This window comes from Sorex fumeus, unplaced genomic scaffold (genome assembly GCF_029834395.1).
Source record: "Sorex fumeus unplaced genomic scaffold, SorFum_2.1 ptg000064l, whole genome shotgun sequence".
Lineage (NCBI taxonomy): Eukaryota > Metazoa > Chordata > Mammalia > Eulipotyphla > Soricidae > Sorex > Sorex fumeus.
This window is the reverse complement of record NW_026606121.1, coordinates 1,179,120-1,192,590: the sequence shown is the minus strand read 5'-3', so window position 1 is coordinate 1,192,590 and position 13,471 is coordinate 1,179,120.

Sequence of the window (13,471 nt, the reverse complement as noted above, 5' to 3'; positions counted from 1 at the left end):
TCTGGTGGTACTTGGGGGGCCCTATGGGATACTGGGGATCAAACCCAGCTTAGCTGCATGCAAAGCAAACACCCTCCCCATTGTACTATTACTCTAGCCTCAATACCCACATATTTTGTAACAATTACCTGAGACACACACATTTTTTAAATTTTAATTGGATATTTTAAAAATCACATCTCCCTGATATATAGAAAGGCCAATAACAACTTCTCTTACCTCTTTGTGCTCCATCCTTAATTTCCCAAATTTAAACATAATAAACTTGAGTCATGAAAGGTTTGTAAGTCTGTGGTTGGGCCCCAGGGCTGAAGCTCTCATTGATCTGAGGTGGTCCCAGCAGGTGAGAGTTCTTTGCTATTTCTTTCTGCTCCTTCCCTTCCTTCCCCTCCATCCTTCCTTCTTCCTCCATCTCTCTCTCCTTTGCCTTCCCTTCCCTTCCTGGATAATTCAGACTGACACCATAAGGTGGGCAGTCATTCACTGTGGGGGCAGACAGAGACAGAGCAGGGGGCAACAGTGGCTCAAGCTGGAGTGCATTTGGGTGGGAGGATGGTCCCACGAGGGGGGGATCTCACGTGAGGCAGTTGGGGTCCACGCAAGAGGACATCCTGGCGAGAGTGGCCAGTGCTATGGACAGATGGAGAGCAAAGGAGGGCGAGAGAGGCAGCCGTAAGTGGGGAGGGGCAGCCTATAGCGGGGATGCACCCAACCTGCCTCATAGCAAAGATGAGGCCAGATTTTCATGGCTGTGACTGAAAGGAAGCAACAGGAACAGGAACAGAATGAGACCATGAGTTCAGGTGGGAATTGACGGTGCCAGTGTCAGTCCATGTTTTATGTCTGTGCAGAAGATGAGTGTCAGTGTGTAGATAGAGAAACACATTCCCCACTTGGTGGCACTGAAATGACTTAGAACATTTTAAAATTAATTAATTAACACACCCAGCGGTGTTCATGAACTGCTTCTGGCTCTGTGCTCTGGAGTGACCCTTGGCTGAACCTGGGGGACTGTTTGTGATGCCAAGGATTTGGAGCAGCTGGTGCCTGAGGCCTGGTGCTATCAGTCCAGACTCCGGTTACATGTTAATAGCAATAAGCGCATCTCGTGATCAACAAGAAGCAATATCACTTACAAAAGCAAGATCTATAAGAATAAGTGTCATTTGCCCTGAAAGGAGCCAGGGTTCTGTAGAAAACTGTCGGTAGCAGCAGCATGGATGTCCCTGGGGTCCCCAGGGAGACCACACAGCTGACCCCCTGTCCAGGTCCCAGTCTCAATCTTGCCTTCTCTTCTCTGTCTAGAATGTTCTCACACTGTTAACCAGTGTGGTACCCAAAGCCAAGTCCCAAAGCCTGAGGACTTCTCAGCTATAGGGTTGCCCACTAAGAAAGGTGTTGGGACAAGAGGCAGCGGTGAGGATGCATAAAAATTGGGACCGATGCCTGGACACTGCAGCTGAGATGGAAAGCTGTTTGGCAGTTTGGCAGAAGTTTGCACAGAGTCTGGTGACCCAGAATCACCCTGAAAAAACCCCAGAGCTGCAGAGGCCCTGACCCCAGAGCCGTCCTGCCACAACAGACGCCACCGCATCCAAAGGTGAGACCACAAGACAGTGGCACACAGAGAGGACAGAGACTTACCATGTCAGGAAGGACACAGGGCACAGCATGGGGGGACCTCCCACATGGCCACTCAGTGACCCACATCTGGGGGCCATGAACCAAGTGACTGTTCTCAGGACCGTCTTTTGGGTAAATCCACCAGCACAGAACAGAAATGTCTGGAGTGAAGCAGAGCCACTGGATGTCATTGACTCAAAAAAGATTACTCACTTTGATGTTGCATGAGTTTTGTCTAAGTACTTTCTTGGTTTGTTTTTGGGCCACACGCAGCAATGCTCAGGAGTCGCTCCTGGCTCTACTCTCAGGAATCACTCCTGGTGGTGCTCTGGGGACCATATAGAAGGCAGGAATCCAACTCAGGTTGGTCATATGTAAGGCAGGCACCTTTCCTGCTGTTCTATCACTCTGGTCCCTAAATATTTTTTAAGGGGCTTCTAAATTCTGAACCTCTGCACTACCTGCCTGCTGTGCCCTGTGGCTTTCTCTAGAATCTTCTTTCTGACCACCTGGAGCCTGAGTCTTTGCCCTCAAAGGGAGGCTCCTCGGCTGGGCCTGTGAGCTGATTGACTTCCTTGTTCTTACAATGAAAGTTGGCTGAAGGAGGATGAGAAACTTTGGAACCAAGAAAAGAAACATCAATGGTACTATGGTAGCCTGAGGTGTCCTCCTTCTGACTCCCTTGACCAAATGCTTGTTCTGTTCATGGCTGTGTCAGCACTGGAAGGCTCCAGAAATCCCTTATCCCAGATCCAACAGGCTCCCAATGTCTTACCAGGTGTCAGCTGCAGCCAAAAGCCCCAAGTGGTCCTTGACATCAGTGTCCTCTGTCGTGTGGTCCTGCTCACCTTGGGTATTTACAGTGTCTGACACTGGGCACAGTGGACACCCAGCCTGGAGGGACACGCAGGCCCCAGGCTGTGGGGTGGCCAGGGGATGCCTGAGGACAGGCAATTCCTGCTGGAGGTCACAGTGAGCTGGCCTCAACCTGCTGTTAGGAAAGTTCTGGAGTGGATGCACACCCAGTGATTGATCTGTTTGAGGCTGCTTGCCAGAATAGTGTTTGCTCCTGAAACAGAGATGGGAGCTAAAGTGTCTGACCCCCCACCACGGTCCTCAATCTCCAGATTGATTAGTGTCTTTCCGGAAAGCTTGAAACCATGAAACTGTTCCAAGAAGGGAGATTAAAATTGTGGCTTTATTTCTGGGGCATACCAGGAAGTGATTGGGCTCTACACCTGTTTTGGACTTGGGGTTATTTGGGTGTTGTTTAGGGACCCATCTGGTGCCATGGATTAAACAACAACCCCCAGCAGTCTCTGCATGTGCTTGGCCCACAGAGCTAGCAGCCCTTGGGGCAGGATCTTTTTTTTTATTTCTCTTTTGGAATTTGGACCAGAATTTACAGCATTCAGGGCTTACTTCTGCTTTTCAGCTCAGGGCTCACTCTTGAAGGGCGAAGGGGTGTTGGGGATGGATCCCAGGTCAGCCACGTGCAAGTAAAGTGCCCTACCCGCTGTACAGTCACTACAAACACCAGATTACAAATTTTGAATTAATTATTTCTCTTCTTAAATAACTGATAATTCACTTACAACATAAATGAGTTTTGGGGTTACAGCTTTACCCCTCTGTATGTCTAGAGCACTCACTGCCCCCACCCTCTGAGGACTCCTCTATTGCTCCTCTCACATCCCTTCCCCTTTCTCTCCAGTCACCAACATTGTCACTGACTATGGAAGTTAATTTAGGGGTGGTTTGGGGCCACATCCTCCAGGCTAACTTCTGGCTCTGTGCTTAGGGGATCATAGGAAGCACTAGGAACTACTCAGGTACGCTCAAGGTAAGCACCTAACGCTCTCTCAAGCCATGAAGAGTTCGTTATGTTTTGATTTGGGTGGTTTTACCTCTTTCTGTCAGGTTATTTGCTTGAGTTATTCAATTTCCAGATACGAGTGAAACCATCAGGGTTTTCTTTTAATTTAATTTGGGTGGGGGAGCTACACCCAGCGGTTCTCAGGACTTGCTCCTGGCTCTGTGCTCAGAAATTACTCCCGAAAGTGCATGGGGGACCATATACGATGCCGGGGATTGAACCCAGGTCAGTCGCATGCAAGGCAAGTGTCCTCCTTGCTGTACTATTTATTATTCTAGTCCCAAACCATGACAGTTTTAATTTCCTGGATTATTTCACTTAACTTAATTTCCTTGAATTCAGACCCCATGTTTCACATGGCACAATTCTACCTTTGAGAGTGGAAGCCCAGTGTTCCATTGCACCTACCGGCCTCTTTATCTGGTGTTTGGTGGTGGGTGATTAGATGCATGAAATGTTTTGGCCTCTGTGAATCGTTCTGCCTTGATTTCAGGAACATAAATGCCCTCTCTCCACTTGGTACTTTCACGTTCTAGGGCAAATCACTGGCCCAAATGAAATTTTCATTTTGAGGTTTTCTTTTGGAAGTGATTCTGTGCTCTGGGTTCTCCTTACGTGGGGTGGAGGTGCACTTTATGCAGGTGGCCAGGATTAGCCCTGGCTTCCTGCATTGTGGTTTCCACCACAAATTCCCACTTACAGGGCCTCAGGTTCCTTTCACTCCCTCTCTCGCCCACATTGATTGTTTCCAACCATTTCTTCTAACATGCCATTCGAATGGAGGTGAGTAGAACCTTCTTCGATCTTGACTTTGGTCTGGGCAATAACACCTAGATTTGTCTTCAGGTTCTGGTGATACGAACACTTGGCACTTCTAGAAATGAAGATAGCTCTACCATGATGACTATGAGCCCCATCGTATCAGTGGTATTTCAGAGAGGGCAGAGCTGTTGTGTAATGCAGTGAGATGTTTCAGACCTCCGTAGAAAGACACTTATATAAGATACTGTGGTCAGACATGCTGGCTGTTCCTTCAATGACTGGAAGAGCTACACATTCTGGACTTAACATAGTGAAGAGAGGAACTACCTTTACAATTTTCTCACAAAACAATCTTTGTCATCTTCTTTGAGGTGTCATGCATTTGTTTTTGTCTTATTGAAGGATCCCCTATTGTAACTCAAGGACATCAGAGGAATGAACCCACCTCCCCTAGCACCACCCCCACGCCCACCACCCCTACTGCCCAAATATCTAATCAGTGCAGGTAGAATATGATAGTATAGAAAACAATGTTCTCCTATATTTTGTGTTAGGTAAGAGAGTTCCAGTAGTGATCATTGTTACAGTTTTGTTATACAAGGTTAGTACCCCTTCAACCACCACTGAGGTGCCCAAGACCCTCCACCTCTGTCTTTACGTCACTTCTATCTAGTCCCTTGCTTCCTGTCATACCCAACATAACTTAGTATGTTGGGTATGACAGTTTTTGTGCTCATAAAACAGGAGTTTGCCATTATCCAATATTTTCCATTCTCTGATTTTGTGTCTCTGTATCCCACGGATTATAAGACCATCTCTTAGTTGCCCTTCTCCCTCTGTCCTATTTTGCCTAACCTGGTGCTGTTCTTCAGTTCCATTCCCTCTGTTACTGGCCATTTGTGTTGTTTACATGTCCTGGATGTCATACTTAATGCTGCAGTGAACATAGGTGTGCATATATCTTTTTGAGTTAATGTCTTTGTGGTCTTGAGGTAAACACCAAGAAGTGGAATCACAGGTCATATAGAAGATCTAATCATAGTTTTTTTAGACTTTTATATATTGTTTTCCATAGAGTCTGAACCAGTCATTCCCACCAAAGTGAATGAGATTTCTTTCATTACACTTCCCCACCAAAACTAGCTGTTTCCTTTTCTGTTTTCTTTCTTTTTGCATTTTGGATCACACCCGGTGATGAACAGAAGTTATTCCTGGCTTTGCATTCAGGAATTGCTCCTGACGGTGCTCGGGGGAACATGTAGGATGCTGGGAATTGAACCTGGGTCAGTCGTGTGCAAGGCAAATACCCTACCCACTGTACTATCGCTCCAGCCCCAAAACTTGCTGTTTTCAGTTTTTCTGATATTATCACTGGTCTAAGATGATATCCCATTCTTGTTTTGATTTGCAGTTTCCTAATAATAAGTGATGAGAAGTACTTTTTCATACATTTACTAACCACCCATTTGTCTTCTTTGGAGAAGTGTCTGTTTTATCTCCTTACTGCCATTCAGTGACCCTTGTGAGCTGTTTGATAAATGACAAGTGCCCTCATCTGTTGTTTGTCTGCGAATGTTTTTTTAATCATTCCCTCAAATCAAATCTACCTTGCAGAGTAGAGATTCTTGGAGAGTCTTTTCAATCAGTACCTTGAACAAAGCACTCTTCTCTCTTCTTACTGGTAAGCTTTCACTTGATATATGATATGATATATCAGATATATATCTTTATATATATCAGATATGTATCAAATATGTATATATCAGATATATATCAAACTTTTATCAGAGTGAGAAAGTTCTCATTAGCATTTTTAGATCTTTTATATCTTAAATGGGAGATTTAAGATATAAAAGTTTAAGATTTAAGATATAAAAGTTCAAACACTTTTCCCCGAAGGCTTGAGATCATAAGATGTTCTCTCTTGGTCCTATTACTGTCAAAAAGTTCATTTTTGGAAGAGAACTTTGCCATTTCTTTTTTTTTTTTTTTTTTTTTTTTTTTAAATTTTTTTTTTTTTTATTAGTGAAAAACCATGAGGTACAGTTATAGGCTTACAAATTTTGTGCTTGGGTTTCAGTTATACAATGATCAAGTCCCCATACCTCCACCAGTGCCCGTCATCCATCCCCATGGGTCCCAGCATCCCCCCCCCTCATCCCCCCCCCCCCCGTCCCATCCTGCCTCTGTGGCAGGGTATTCCCCCTTGTTCTCTCTCTCTTCTTTTGGGTACTGTGTTTTGCAAGAGAGGCTTTGAGTGGCAATCATGTTTGGTCTATCGACTACTTTTAGCATGCTTCTCCCACCCTGGGAGGGCCCTCACAACACCCTTCATTTGGTAATCTCTTCTCTATCTGAGCTTCCTTTTCACCTAGAGCCTGTGGCTGGCCTTCCATTCATGGGGCAAAATTCCTGGTACTAATCTCAGCCATTCCTGTGTGTCACTCTCACTTTTTGTTGCTTTATGTTCCCCAGATGAATGCAATCTTTCTGTGTCTGTCCCGCTCTTTCTGACTCATTTCGCTTAACATGATACTTTCCATGTAGTACCACTTGTATGTAAATTTCATAACTTCATCTTTTCTAACAGCTACATAGTACTCCATTGTGTAAATGTACCAAAGTTTCTTTAACCAGTCATCTGTTCTTGGGCACTCAGGTTTTTTCCAGATTCTGGCTATTGTAAAGAGTGCTGCAATGAACAAACAATTGCAGATGTCACTTTGACTATACCTTTTTGCCTCTCTGGGATATATTCCCAGGAGTGCTATAGCTGGGTCAAATGGCAGATCAAATTCTAATTTTTTGAGAGTCGTCCATACTGTTTTCCAAAAGGGTTGGACCAGCCGGCATTCCCACCAGCAGTGAAGGAGGGTCCCTTTCTCGCCACATCCGCGCCAGCACCGGTTGCTTTTGAGAACTTTGCCATTTCATCCGTAAACCACCTATGTTTTCCAGGGTCCACTCCATCTTGGCCATGGGTACAGTCACTACTTTGTACCCATTGGGTTTACTGCCCACTTGTTTCAGGTGGAAGCTTAAGACTGAGGCCTGAATTCACCTTCCTTGCTTGTCCTGTTTTGCTTGATTTGGATAAAGAAAAAGATTCAATATTGTCTTAAAATTTTAATTTGGCCAGACAATCTCATCATCGGTCATCCTCCAGATCACAAGGCTGCTTCTAGAAGGGAGCATAAAATGAAGCCTCCATAACCATGCCACCAGAGTCCGCACCAGGCTGTTTCCACTCGGGGCACCCCAGAGGGGGGAGGGTGAGAGCCCTCCCCACCCCAAGGGACCCAGCCCCAGCAGACGGCCTCCACTCCCCAACCGCCGTCACGCTCCCAGTCGCCCTCCACACGCTCAGGCCGGGCCGAGCCTCACATATGAGTGAACATATTCTTGGACTGAAACATCATAAGACACTCCCTACCCATTCTCCATAAGTACCACACAGTAGGCAACAAATCATAGAGGGAAATATATATGCATATATACATATTTTCAGATATATATACCAAAGCTCACATTACCCAAACTTTAACAACGTGTTAGTGATATCCTATAGAACGTCTTAATGGCTCCTGCCAAAATAGAACAGTCTTCACACTGTTTCCTCTATGGATACTTTTTTGTAGCATTTTCAGCAGTTTTCCATAACAGACAACACTTGATCACTTGAATTCCTGTTAATCATCGATTTGCTGGAGCAGGCACCAGTAACATCTGCATTTGTCCCTGTCGCATGCTAGTGTAGCCCAATGACGTCTGTTCGTTCTAGGAACATGAAGTTCTTCAAACCAATCTTTCAGGGTCTTGACGAAGAAGTCTGACCATCTGGTAGGTGGGTGGCCATGCAGTCTTTTGACGTCCCGTGGAATCCAGTTGGTAACGGCTCTAGTCCAAATCTCATTACATCTCCAAATCTCATTATGTATCCAGCCCATCTGATTTTAGATGCCTTGGCAAACGAGACAGCATCCCTGATTCTTGACCGTCGACGGAGGTCGGAACTTCGGATTCTTTCTTTCATTTGAGTAAACCGTGATACTCCAAGCATAGCTCTTACGATTCCTCTTTGAGATACCCAAATAGTGTTCTCATCCTGTTTTTGTAGGGCCCAGGTCTCTGAGGTGTATGTTAATGCAGGAAGAACAGTGGAATAGAAGAGAAGTGCCCGGAGCCGGAGGTTCTTCGTCCTCTTAGCTCTTTCTTCGATGCTCTTGAAGGCATTCCAAGCCGCTCTCTTCCTCCTGCACAACTGAGGTGCCAGGTCATTTGTCATGTTGACTTCTCAACCTAGGTACCCATAAATGTTGCATTCTAAGATGTTTGTCCCGTTGAGAGTGAATGGAACGTCAGGAACGAGACCGTTTCTCATAAACATTATCTTCGTGAGATTCAGCTGTAGTCCGACATTTCCACACTCATAGTCGAAGTCAGCCAGAATTTGTGCCGCTTGGCTAATGTTTGGTGTTATTAGAGCGATGTCATCAGCAAAGCAGAGGTGGTATAGTTGCTGACTGTCTATCTTCACTCCCATTCCTTCCCATTCTAGCCATCGCATGACGTTCTTGAGGGTGGCACGAGAAAGAAAAGAGATGTCGGAGGCGTCGGTGTCCTTGTCAGCATGAACTTGGCCATGAGCATTGATTCATTCGAATGCCTAACAACCCAAATCGGACAATTACACTTGAATAGATGTGGCTCACTGCCGGCAGTTTCTATCTTCGTTGTCTACGCACCAACATCCAGTTATGATGAAGGAGAAATTGAGAAGTTCTACATGGAGCTGGAGAAGTTCTATAAAGAAGACCGCACCTTCTACAAGATCATTGTTGGTGATTTTAATGCCAAGATAGGACCGAGAAGATCAGCTGAAGAACTCCACATCGGGACCCATGACCTAGAATGCAATGAACAGGGTGAGAGACTGTCTGAGTTCATCATGTCGACCAAGACCATCTATGGTAACTCACAGTTCCAGAAGGTCAAATCTAAACGTTGGACATGGTAGTCTCCCGGTGGATGGTTCCACAATGAAATTGACATTATATTCAATCGGCGATTTTGCCTGACTGATGTCGCTATTGTTCCAAAATTCCAAACGGGATTGGACCACCGTCTCCTTCGTGCAAAATTCTACTTCACAGAGTGGGGAGAAAGGGCTGCAAAATTTAAGAAGAGAAGTCCCAGAATGACCACCAACTGGGAGCTCTTTGGCACTATTACTGCAACATGGGAAGATGCCACTGTTGACAACATTGATGAGGAATATGATAGACTGGTTCAGCACCTCCATGATTGTGCGAGGAATGCCAAGAGAGACATAGCCACAAAAAAAACTCCTATCTTTGAAAACTCTTGAGCTCATTCGCCAATGTGATTTGGCTCATGCCTCAGGCAACCGAAAGCAAACGTCCGAGCTCCTAAAGCAGTGCAGAGCCGTGATCAAGGAAGACCTCAAAGAGAGAAGAGCAGAAGTGCTGGTAGATGCGGCAGAGGCCGGGAAAAGCATTCATAACACCTGCCTGTCCTTCGCCAACTACAAGACCAAGATGACTGCCCTCCGACGTCCTAATGGATCTATCACATCTTCCAGAAGGGCAATGAAGAAGATTATCCATGACTTCTACTCAGATCTCTTTGATAGCCATGTCCATCTGCTAACATACCAAATTCCACAGGATGGATATGTCGTTCCCAACATTCTCCCTTCGGAAATCCAACACGCCATTTCGTCGGTAAAGAAGCGAACAGCACCTGGCCCAGGCAAGGTCAGACCTGAGCACCTGAAGAACCTGCTGTCAGTACTCATCAATACGCTGGCTCGGCTCTTCACATGATCCCTGTCTGAATGCAAGGTTCCATCCCAATGGAAAACCAACAGGACTGTACTACTGTACAAGAAGGGAGACATCCACGACAGTGGCAACTATTGCCCGATCTGCCTATTGTCTGTCATCTACAAGCTGTTCACTCGAGTCATCCTGAATAGGTTTGGCAGAACACTAGATGAAGGACAACCATGCAAGCAAGCTAGTTTTCGAAAAGGATTCAGCACGATTGACCATATCCACACAATAACCAAGCTCATTGAGGTTTCTCAGGAGTTCAAGATGCTGCTCTGTTTAACATTCATTGATTTAAAGAAGGCCTTTGATTCTGTCGAGACAGAAGCAGTCATTGAAACCCTAGTCAATCAGTGAATTCAAACTCAATACATCAGGATCCTCAGTGAGCTGTATTACAGATTCACTACCAGGATCTCACCATTCTACAAAGAAGTGATCATCCATGTCAACAGAAGGGTTCAGCAGGGTGATACCATTTCACCGAAACAGACAACACAAAATAAATTATTTCGGCTGTGCTTTGGGACAGGGCTTGGGGCTTGGGATGGAAACATCCCAAAACTGGCAGTGGGAAGATGTGGTGGTGGTTAGGATTGGTGTCTGAATATTAAATGTAATAAAATATTGTGAACTAACTTTGGGATTGGGCTTGGGACTTGGGATGGGAACATCCTGAAATTGGTGGTGGGGAGGTGTAATGGTGATGGGATTGGTGTTTGAATATTAAATGTAATCAAATAATGTGAACTAACTTATAAGATAAAAAAAATCATCACTGTCATCCCGTTGTTCATCAATTTGCTTGAGCGGGCTCCAGTATCATCTCCATTCATCCATGTAGCGTGCTAGTGTGGCCCGATGGCATACTGGGGGCTCTTTCAGGGTCAGGAGAATGAGAAGTGTCATTGTTACTGTTTTGACATATCGAGTACACCATGAGTAGCTTGCCAGGCTCTGCCATGTGGGAAAATAAACAATTAAATTAATTTTTTTTAATTTTTTTTAATTTTTACCTTTATTTTAAAATATTGTTTTATGCATCGTATTGTTAATGATAGGATTTCCAGCATCAAACATTCCAGCACCGCACCTTCCACCAGAGTTTCTGCTTGCCGACATCATTGTGCCAGTGTCTGCCTCCGTCCTGCCTCTCCCCTCCCTTGTGGTAAGCTTTCCAGTGAGGACGATTCTCTGTTTCTGTTTATTTTGTGCATCTGTTACTCACCTACTCTGTTTACTTATATTACATATGTGAGAGAACCTATTCTGTATCTCCTTCTACCTTCACTCAGCGGATACACTCCACATCTATCCACATACCAGCAAATGGCATGACTTCGTCTTTTTTTTACAAGTAACTAGTATTTGATGTGTCTGTATGCCAGAGTTTCTTTAGCCAGTCATTCGTTCTTGGATACTAGGTTGTTTCCAGATTTTGTCTCTTGTGAATTGTTCTGCAATAAATACAGGATTGATAATGTCTTTCCTGAATAAAGTTTTTGGTCCTTGGGTAGACACCAAGAAATGAAATTTTTTGGTCGGATGAAAGCTCAATTCTTAGTGTTTTTTAGAAGTTTTAATATGGTTTTCCAAAATGGTGGGACCAGTGAAAATTCTCACTAGCAGTGAATCATTCTCATTGTTGTTTTAATGTGCATTTCCCTGATGTAAGTGATGCAGATCATTTTTCAAATACCTTTTGGCTTCTATATGTCTTCATTAAGGAAGTTTCTGCTCATCTCTTCCCTCATTTATTGATGGGGCTGCATTTTTCTTCTCAAGTTCAACCAGTGCTTTATATATCTTGGCTATTAACACTTTGTTAGATGAGTGATGGGAGTGTGGAATGTCTTCTTATTCTGGTCATTTCTTTTTAAAATTTATTTTAATTTTTAATTGAATCACGGCGAAATACAGTTGCAAAAGTTTCATAATTGAGTTTTAGTCATACAATGATTGAACATCCATCCCTCCACCAGTGTGCATTTTCCACCAACAATGTCCCTGCTATCCCTCCGACAACCTCCATCTCATCCCACCCCCTGCCTCAGTGGCAGCCATCTTCCTTCTTACTCTCTCTACTTTTGGGCATCATGGTTTGCAATTCAGATACTGAGAGGTCATCATGTTTGTTCCTTAGTCTACTTTCAGCACACATCTACCATCCCAAGCGATACCTCCAACCATCATTGACTTAGTGGTCCCTTATCCATCCCAACTGCCTTCTACCCCAACACATGAGGGAGACTTCCAAACCACGTAGCAATACACCTGGCCCCTGTCACTATTGTCCTTGGGAGTTAGTCTCATATTTTCTTATTTTATATTCCACAAATGAGTGCAGATCATTCTTTGTCTGTCCCTCTCTCTCTGACTCATTTCACTTAGTGCGATACTATCCATGTCCATCCACTTATAAGCAAATTTCATTATCTCATCTTTTCTAACAGTTGCATAGTATTCTGTTGTGCAGGTGTACTAGATGTACCATAGTTTCTTTAACCAGTCATCTGTTCTCGGGCACTCAGATTGTTTCCAGATTCTGACTATTATGAACAGTGCTGATGGGGTTACACGGCGCCAGGGGGCTAGTTGGTGGGTGTGATCCCCACCTACTGGAACGGCCAAGACTCAGAGACTATAAAAACCAGCTCCCGGAAGAGAACAGTGCAATCTCCTGCCCCCGCACCTGACTGTCCTCGCTCGCCAGAACCCCTTGGAGGGGAGCGGGTTGAGCTTTCCTCCCCGCCCTGACCAGGGCTCCGGCAGCCAAAGACCTCCAGGACCAGCCACCATCATGCTGAGACCACTCTCCGCACACATGAAGGTACTGGCAGAGGGACAAAGTCACGCGGGTTCCGGGGCTGAGATCTCCAAGCCTACTCGGATTTGGCCCGAGCATCCTCCACCCAGATCCTCCAAATTCCAGTAGGCGGGGGTCATACCCACCAACTGGCCCCCTGGCGCTGTATAATCCCATCAACGGCCAAGGCTCAGAGACTATAAAAACCAGCTCCCGGAACCACGCGGCCGCAAACGCGGCTGTGCGACATCTTATTATGACATCTTATTATCTCATTCCTACTTTGGACAAACTGGCAGGTTACCAAATGTAGCCTGCCCACACAGCAGAGTCTGGCAAACTCCCCGTGGCATACCCAATATGCCAAATACCAGTAACAATGATGGGTCTCATTCTCCTAAAGAGCCTTGAATATAATCTCAGGGCTAGGATGAAGGAGACGTTACTGGGGCCTGCTCGAGGCAATTGACGAATAACAGGATGATTTGTGATTTGTGATTTTTGTGATGAACAGTGCTGCAATAAACGTCCAAGTGCACATATCATTTCTAC